The sequence below is a fragment of the Lactuca sativa genome, chromosome 7 (assembly GCF_002870075.4).
Source record: "Lactuca sativa cultivar Salinas chromosome 7, Lsat_Salinas_v11, whole genome shotgun sequence".
Classification (NCBI taxonomy): domain Eukaryota; kingdom Viridiplantae; phylum Streptophyta; class Magnoliopsida; order Asterales; family Asteraceae; genus Lactuca; species Lactuca sativa.
Window position 1 is genome coordinate 163,493,116 of NC_056629.2, and position 9,525 is coordinate 163,502,640.

A 9,525-nucleotide genomic window follows, 5' to 3' on the forward strand; every position below is an offset into this window, starting at 1 on the left:
CTTCATCCTTTGGTTCATTGATTCTAATTTTTCTAAAACTGTCACCATATTGTCATTTCCTCCATCTTCGTCATATTCGCGTGAATGTTTTGTGAATTCTTTGATCGATTGCTTAATAGTAGTTGGTTTTTGTTTGTCATTGGTCCTTGAGAGTCAAGGAGATTTCTTGTGGTAACAGTCACCCCATCATAGAAAATAGCTACTTCTTGTTATACATTTAGATCGTGTTGGGGGCAACTTCCTAGCATGCCTTTATACATTTCCATGCTTCAAACAAGGACTCACCATCATATTGGTGGAAATTTGCTATCTTTTTATTGAGCTTGGATATTTTCGATGGTCGAGTATACTGCTCAATGAAAACTTTGCGTAGATTCGTCCAAGTAGTGATTGTTCCGGGTGCAAGGGATTTTAGCCAACGTTTTGCATCTCCTATTAAGGTTACTGGAAGCATTCTTAGCAATACTATTTCTCGTGAAACATGAGTGACATTGAAGTAATTTGAATTGTCCTTGACCTCGTCGATGTGATTAAATTCATCTTCATAATCTTTTCCGAAAAATGGAATGTCCTTAAGCATCCCTATTATATAGCCTTTGAGCTCAAATTTGGTTTTAGTTGGAAATTCTGGTAGAGCCAGTCCTGACCCTTGATCGTTGCACACTTGTTTCTTGTATGCGCCCATCGTCATATGTGTGATATCCGTCATCTTGAAATATAACTGCAATAAACAGAAACCAACGCGTAGAAAAGGAACAAAAAATAATAAACTAAATTGTCAGGTCGTCAACCACGTCGTGGTGATAAACCGCCATGTCGCGGTTACGCAATAAAAACAAAAATCAAAAACAAAAATTTTTGAACTTTATTTGAAATAAATCTCACACAAAGGATCGAAAACAAATAGAAGATAATAATTAACTAAAATTTGAACCATTCCCTGACAACGGCGCCAAAAACTTGATATTTATTTTAAGTACTAAGTAATAAACCGACTAATCCAGACTAACTAATACGCGATAGGCAATGTACCTAATCAAATAACAGGATAATTCAGGTAAGTGGGGTATAGAACTCGGGGAACAGAAATATCAGCTAAATACTACTAAATGTTAACTAATTCAAACAACTAATTAAAAGGGGATTTTCTAGTTTTACAAGTCTAGAAACTTAAAACTATTATTACTAAGAGCAATTAAACTAACAAGTAATTCAAATTAAAAATTAAGACAAGATATTAAAGAGACTTCTGTTTAGATTCGATTCACAATACTCCTATGGTTGATTTCTTGGATAATTGCAATCGATTATGTTGATTAATGTTTACCGATTCCTAAGTTGACTAAACTTTATGGTCAAAAGAATAATCCTTTAGTAAAACTAATTCATTCATGCATTGATAAGGTGAACGAACAAATAAAACTACTAGTATTTAATTCGAGTTATGCTAGACTTGAACGATGATTGACATTAATGGGTAATAAGATCAATTCAATACATGAATGGTCATCACATATTAGCTTCCATATTAACTTACATATTCTTCTATTTAACCTTAGGTTTATGGTCAAAACACTAGTCTTATAAATTTTATGATCACAAATTTATAAGATTCAAGTTTACTAAATAAGAATGGTCTATCAATTTCAGAAAAACTCAACAATAAACAGAAAAGATAATTATCATTAACACAAAAAGATCTTTAACAAGCTATCATAACAAATAAGCAACTAGCAACAATCCAAAATCCAATAAATCAACACATAGTCATAATGATCATCTACTCTAAGCAAACGTTAGAGTTTTTATCCCATGATTTCAGGAAACAAACTCATAAAAACGAAGTTCACAACGTAAATCATAATGAATACCAAAGTAAATAAGTTTTAACAAGTAGTATTGCCTCAAATCTCTTCAAAAACTAAAACTTAATCTAAATTTGAGCTTCCTTTGTGTTCCAGCACTTCTATGATCTCCAAAAGTCGACTAAAACTCCAAGCAATTGATAGGTTTAAGAGAATAATCGCAATATTTATAATTTTTAAAATCTTGCCCACCACATCGTGGTTGACCGCCACCACGACGCGGTCTTTATTAAAAATACTTAATCAACAAATCACTATTCCATTGGAATTTCCCACATCACCACGTAGTGTTGAGACAACCACGATGTAGTCTTCAAGTTTTAAGGCTTCTTTGATTTTTATCTATTTTTCCGCTTCCAGCTCCGCAATAACTTCTTTTTTATCATGAGCATGTCTTCACTGCTATAAAACATATTTTAAACAAGTTAAGTATATTTTGCTCTATAATTAGCATAAATGTAGCAAAAAGTATTGAAATAATGCATGAAATATATAACTAAATATGCATATATCACTCACCAGATCTTAAGATATCTAAAATACTATTGGGTGTTGGACAATTAGGAAATAACTAGGTTTGTTTTAATTCTTTGAGAACAATAGAGAAGTGAACTGAAAAAGGGACAACCATAGCCACCAACGTGGTGGTCGTATGGTGTAATGGTGGTTTATGATGGTTGTTGGTGGCTAATTAATTTATATTAAATTTAATCATAATAATTTAATAACTTTGAATAATTAAATAAAATAAAAAAATATAAAAAAATATTCATGCCTTTTTTTTGCCAAATTATTTTTAGATATTAAAAATGTTTTTTTCTGAATACAATTTGATAATGTATTTGTAAAGCAAAAACGAAATAATTAGATACAAAGCAAGCAAGAAGGATAAATGAAAGCGAAAAGAGAAAGGGAGAAGTTGTTGTCATGACATCATTTCTAAGATAGGCCTTTAGATCACAAAGTGTTAACGTTCCTTTTACCTTTTCCTTTCTTATTAGAAAATATACCCATCCATCTTCATGTTTATATAAATGGTATCTATTAATTTTATCTTTTAATTTCTGATTTTAACACTTAATATAATATATTGAAACAAAGAATAACACGATATTTGCTCTCGTATTTTTTTATTTCTATTTTATCATTTCGACTGAGAGTGTCGAAATGTATTACAACACGTTTTTTTATTAGATTGGGTTGGGTTAATCTAAATAGTTTTCATATCCATAATTAATTTGTTTATATAGGAAAGAGATTTGTATAAAACTCATGTTGACATGCAAATATTTTTCCTAATAAATGAAAGTTTTTTGCTATATGTCATTCTCTCATGCATTATGTCACATGTCATTTTGTTATAATTTTAAAATATTTATTTTCCATTTGTAATTTACTTCATTTTTCATTTTTCAATTCAATATATCACTTAGTTTCTATAAATTAAATATACCATAATTACTATATTAATGTCAAATTTCAAATTTAATTTTAAATAAATTTACAGTTTAAACCTTTATATTTAACATTTTGTTATAATTAACACGTTTAGTACACAGGTCTAACAACTAAACAAATAATTTTAATTTTTTTCATGTTTTTTTCTTATAATTTAATACTTACTTTAAATTTCAAATTAAAATATACTTTCCATTTAATCATTCGTATTTAACATTTTATTTTAATCAACCCATATAACATACGAGTTTCACACATAGTTATTATATCAAACGGAAAAAAGAAAAAAATATGATTATGCTAATCTTTCAATCTTTCAAGTTGCATTGCTCTTATCAATAAATGTTTATAAGTTTATCTTATTGATGAAATATGATCTAAACAAGACCAATTTACACAAAGATCAATAGGTAGGCCCCACTTAAGAGGGAGGCAAGTTGGTAGAATGCCCAAACCCCCCGAAATGTTGGGGCCCTAATTTCCAAAGAGTTAGGCCCCGTTTGATATTCATCTTTCCAAGTTCAAACACATTTTTCTTTCTTTCTCTCTCTCTTTCTCTCTCTCTCTCTCTCTCTCTCTATATATATATATATATATATATATATATATATATATTTCAAAATAATTAGAAAAGCTTAATACAGACTACTAGTAAAGCTATGGTGTACTTTATTACCCGTTTGCTAATATTTTACCTAATATTTAAAGAGATAACTACTTGAAAGGGTAACCAATTATACAATTTGTACATATTTGGTTACTTAACTTTTTTTGGTGCACTATTAACCCTTAAACTTGTTCTTTTGTTTAAAACATACCAATATTACCTACAATAGCAGACAAAACATGTTTTGAGGGGTCTAAGTTCCACCTCCGACGACATTTCTTATCTTCGACGACATCTCCGGTCACATCAAATTTGGAATTTTATTTTTGAGTTATTGTGTTTCTAAAATGGAGTTGTTAGAGCATCTCGTTATGAAATCTAAAAACAAAAACGAGTTCTTGATTTCATTTAACCAAGAACTCCAGATCAGCCGTCGTTAACCAGAAAATCGAGTTGTGAAAGATGAAATCGTTTGCAGTTGTGTTCAAAAATTGATTTTGAAAGATGGAATCGATTGCGGTAGGGTTTTGAAGCTAGGGTTTTTATATGTTCATGTTTATCCTCATATGAGTTCATCAGGAATGCACAGCTGAAGGAGGAAATCAATTTTAGGAACACAAATCCGAAAGAGGAAATCGTGGGTTCATCTTTATCTTCATCAAGTTTGGTTTCAAGAACACAACTGCAAAATCGCGGTTTGAAGCTAGGGTTTTTGTGTGCTCATCCTTATTTTCATATGTGTTCGTTTTCTACAAATCTAAAGGAGGAAATTGATTTTAGGAACACAAATCCGAAGGAGGAAATCGTGGTTCATCGCTATTCATCATCTCCATTAACGAACATGAAACACCTTCGAATAACATCACAACCATCGAAAATCATCACCACTACCGCCATCAAGAACTGTCACACATCCACCTCTGTCTTCGTTTACCATCAGTCGAACATCCATGGCAGATTTTGAGTTCATCCATGGTAGTTTTTTCGAGTTTAAACCCTTCATCAAAGAAAAAAATATTTATAATTAATAATGATAATGAAAAATCAAAGATCTATAAAATTTTATTGAAATAATAAGAAATAAGTTTTGTTATGACTTTTATATTGATTATTTAAAATCTCTCATAAATAATATATATTAATTTGAATATCCGATATACTTCTGTATATGTAAACATTAAATAAAATTATGATTTTATATAAAGACTATAAATTTGAATAGAGTGTAAAAAAACATAATCAATCATGCCAATAACATTGATATACGATAAATTAAATATAAAATAAATGTAATACAAATAAATAAATGCGACACAATAAATTACAAATTAATGGTTCAAAACATGAAGCTTTTTTCTAAAATGTAACCCCATAACCCTAAGCAATTAGCACATAAATTTATAAAGTTGAACTAATCTTCTTTTATTATCACCAAGTTCAAGAACAAAAAATCAAAAAGATATGCAATTTCAATGTAGACTTTTAAATGCTAATTGATTTAACAGTGAATATGAGATGAATCTTATGGAGCATTAAAAGCAATTTCTTGGTCAAGACAATGCTATTTTGATCACGATTTCTTATTCTTTTAAAAAGCATAATGCCTGAAGCAAGAAACAAAGTTTTAAGCATAGAAACTAAGAAAGATTGTTCTTTTTATAGATGGAATGAGGGGGTGATTGGATAAATAATTTTTAGCTTATTAGCTTATTGCTTATTTACTTATTGCAGTGGGAATAAACACTTTTTTAAAATGTGTTTGGATTAGTTTATTGCGGTAAGAATAAACAATAAGCAAAAAGCATCTTAAATGTCTGGCAAACAAAACAACTTATATGAGTAAAATGACCAATAAACAATAAGCATTCCCCCATTGCTTATTAAAATCAGTTTATTAGCTTATTCCTACCGCAATAAGTTGATTTTTAAAGACTCATATCCAAACACTTAAATTTATTTATTGCGCTGAGATTAAGCAATAAGCAATAAGCAGTCTATTTTTTCCTATCCAAACACCCCCTGAATGTGCATAACCAATTTACCCTTCAACCAAAAATTGTGATTTCTCCCCAGCATTATCATATTTCATAGCACATAAAAATTTATATTAGAGGAAATGAAAACAAATGACCATTTTATCCATCGAACAAAAAAATGTGATTTTCTTGAAATCGTAATCATAGCACCAAATATCCATATTAAACCGAATGACATAAAATGACCATTTTTACTCTTTTAATAATGAAAAAAACTTCAAAAATGGTCCCTGTGATTTTCGAAAATATCAAGTTTAGTCACTAAGTTCAAAAAACCTCACAGATGGTCCCTGTGGTTTCAAAACTTTTAATGTTTAGTCCTTCCGTCTAACTCCGTCAGATTTCTACCGTTAAGTGAGGGGTATTTTCGTCATTTCAATACCCGGGACCATTTATGAAGTTTTGTTTTTTTAAAAAAAAATAAAAATAAATAATTATATAGTATTAAAGGTCTCTCTCTCAAAAAAAATAAAAAAGAAAAAAAAAAGAAACCACACCTACTTCCCCCATCCCATCTTGTTCTTTTTGTTCCTCACCTGCACTACATAAACCATCAGACTTATTTATACCTTAATTAAACTACCTCTGAAATTGATACAACCTCATAGTCGCCGTAGTCATCGCCATACACATAGTTGCCACTGAAGGTGAAGGTATTTGACCACCATGATTGCCATTACCGCCTCTGAAATACCGATTACCACGAAACGAAGCACTATTTCAACGAAAGCCTCCATTGTTAGGCAGACCTCAACCTTGATTTCCACCGTTATCGAACCTCTAGAAGCACATCAAAGCCATATGCCCATTTTGTGACTTTTTTGACAATTGTTTCCAAAATTGATGCTTCCTCGACCTCCCTTCATTAGAGACAGACCTCAACCTTGATTTCCACCGTTATCGAACCTCTAGAAGCACATCAAAGCCATATGCCCATTTTGTGACTTTTTTGACAATTGTTTCCAAAATTGATGCTTCCTCGACCTCCCTTCATTAGGGATTGAGTTCTTATTTTGACCTAGATGAAAACAAATACTATGTGATTCTCGCATCCGTCTTTGTTCATATACCGGTTAAAGCATGTATAACTAGGTCAGAATCGTCAATTTTAACACCTAAAGCCAACGATTGTGCAATAGTGTTAATTTCTTTGCAATATTCAATCGATTTTCCTTGTACCTTATTTAATATGATGGATTCGAGTTTGGAGATGTATTTTCTTGGCTGAGATTTGTTGTAGAAACAATAATTCGAGTTTCTTCCATAACTCAAACACGGTTTAAGTGCCCACAACGTCGAGATGGAGGCGGACGACGGTGGAGGAAGTCGACTGTGGTCGACGTGTTTTGCCCGTTTTCTACTCTTGTCGGCATCACAGATTCGAAGGAGGAGGCTGGGAAAGGTGTTTTGCCCGATGGTCGGCAACCTCTTCTTGGCCGGTGGTGAAGAAAAACGGGAAGGGAAGAGAGAGAGAGAGAGGTAGGTAGGGCCCTTTAATATTAAATAATTATTTGTTTTTTTTAATAAGTCAAAACTTCATAAATGGTCCCTGTGGCTGTGAAATGACAGAAATGCCATTTACTTAATGGTTAAATGCTAACGGAGTTAGCAAAAATGACCATTTGTTAAAAGTTTTGAAACCACAAGGACCATCTATGAGGTTTTTTGAACTTAGGGACTAAACTTGATATTTTCGAAAACCAGAGGGACCATTTTTGAACTTTTGTCATAAAAAATGTGATTTTCTTGCAAAATCGGTAAAAAAAAAAAAACAATTTGATGATTACTTTTTGTCACTTACATGAGTTTTCTATAGGAAATAAGAAGAATAAATATGGATTTTTACCCTTACAAGTAAAAAAGAACTAGAACCACTTCATTAGAAATTAAATAGGACAACATTCACAATAAAGATGTAACGTCCCAAAATTTAAGAATAGAAATTTCAATTTTAAAATTAATAAACCATTCTCCAAAACAACATCATCAAAACCATAGTGAATCAAAATGTATCAATAACATCCAAATACATCATAGTAATATAAATGCGGAGCGATGTGGTGTGTGCACTGCAATCATCTCGGGCTCTTCCCCTTCGCACTAGAAGTACCTGAAACATAAACTGAAAACCATAAACACAAAGCTTAGTGAGTTCCCCAAAATACCACATACCATACATATCAAACATATAATGGACCCCCACCTGACATCGGCCCCCGCTCGACATCGAGCCCCGCTCGGAACACATCTGTCAGTCATCAGGCCCAGCCTAGCATCGGTCCCCGCCTGGTATACATACAAACACATAAACACATGCATAAAAATCACAAAGATAAATAACATACAATGTAATCATCAGGCCCCGCCCCGCATCGGGTTCCGCCTGATAAACATATAAACAAATAACACATGCAAGAGTTATGCAGACTACTAGCATCCTACACATAATAAACCATGGGTCGGCAGTGGTGCCTTTGACCCGCTAAATATAGTGAGGAAACACATATCTCCGACAAAATCCACAGCTAACAGCTCACACAGCCAATGAACAAGTGTCATACACCTCCTAACAAACCATACAAGGTAAACCCTTGGCCCACCTTCTAAAACTAGCAATTTGACCAAAAGTCAACTCCACCAAAAGTCAACACTCAAAGTCAACGTTCAAAGTAATAGTCAACAATCAACATTTCCATCAGTTGACACTCACGTCGTGACCAGTCCTTGGTTACGTCATGAGAACGCACTCAGCCAGATTCCAACTCAACTCGCTTCAACTCAGTCGACCCGGTCCCGAACTAAGTAGTTATCGCGGTCAAAAATATAATAGCAGTCATCGGCCGCTATTTGAAATCACGGTTCTCGCGGCGGTATAGCGGTGATATAGCATTTTTTTATATTATTTAGAATTTATATATATATATATATATATATATATATATATATATATATATATATATATATATATATATATTAAAGCATTAATCAGTAAATCATACTTTAAAGTTCAACCCAATCCAGTTAATTAATTAATCGGTAAATCATAATTCACATATCATATTTAGTTAATCATACTTCACATATCATAATTAGTTAATCATACTTCACAAACTGGTTACCAATGCCCCATTTAATAATACTTTAACACAATCAACAAGAAAACATATGCAATACTTACTATTTTATCATACTTTAACACAATTATAGTTAACAAATGAAATGATTATGTAATTTGATAGTTAATCATAATGTAGTACTTCAAGTTTTCAACACAAATAACAAAACAACACATACATGGTTTCAATGGATTTTATTAAATAGAATGACACAAAAGTTTTGGTTAGGGCTAAGAAAAAACAATTTTATTCAATGGAATGGCACAAAAAAATGTTTTTTTTTATGTAAAATAGCCCAAAAATGGAATTTATTCATATAGCGGTTATAGCGTCGCTATAGCGGTGACCATAATCGCGGTAATTCGCGGCGCTAATAGTGCCACCGCTATTCTAAACCGCTATTTTGAAATAGCATTTCCTTACCTCTGCTAATCGCTATAGTG

General features: G+C 31.9%; 1 non-coding gene across 1 annotated transcript; it reads left to right on the forward strand.

Annotated features, from left to right (window-relative positions):
• The first annotated feature begins 219 nt into the window (after positions 1–219).
• On the forward strand, positions 220–325 carry LOC111895755 (small nucleolar RNA R71). The gene has a single exon (XR_002851674.1). It is a non-coding gene; the product is annotated as a small nucleolar RNA R71 (small nucleolar RNA).
• Positions 326–9,525: the final 9,200 nt, after the last annotated feature.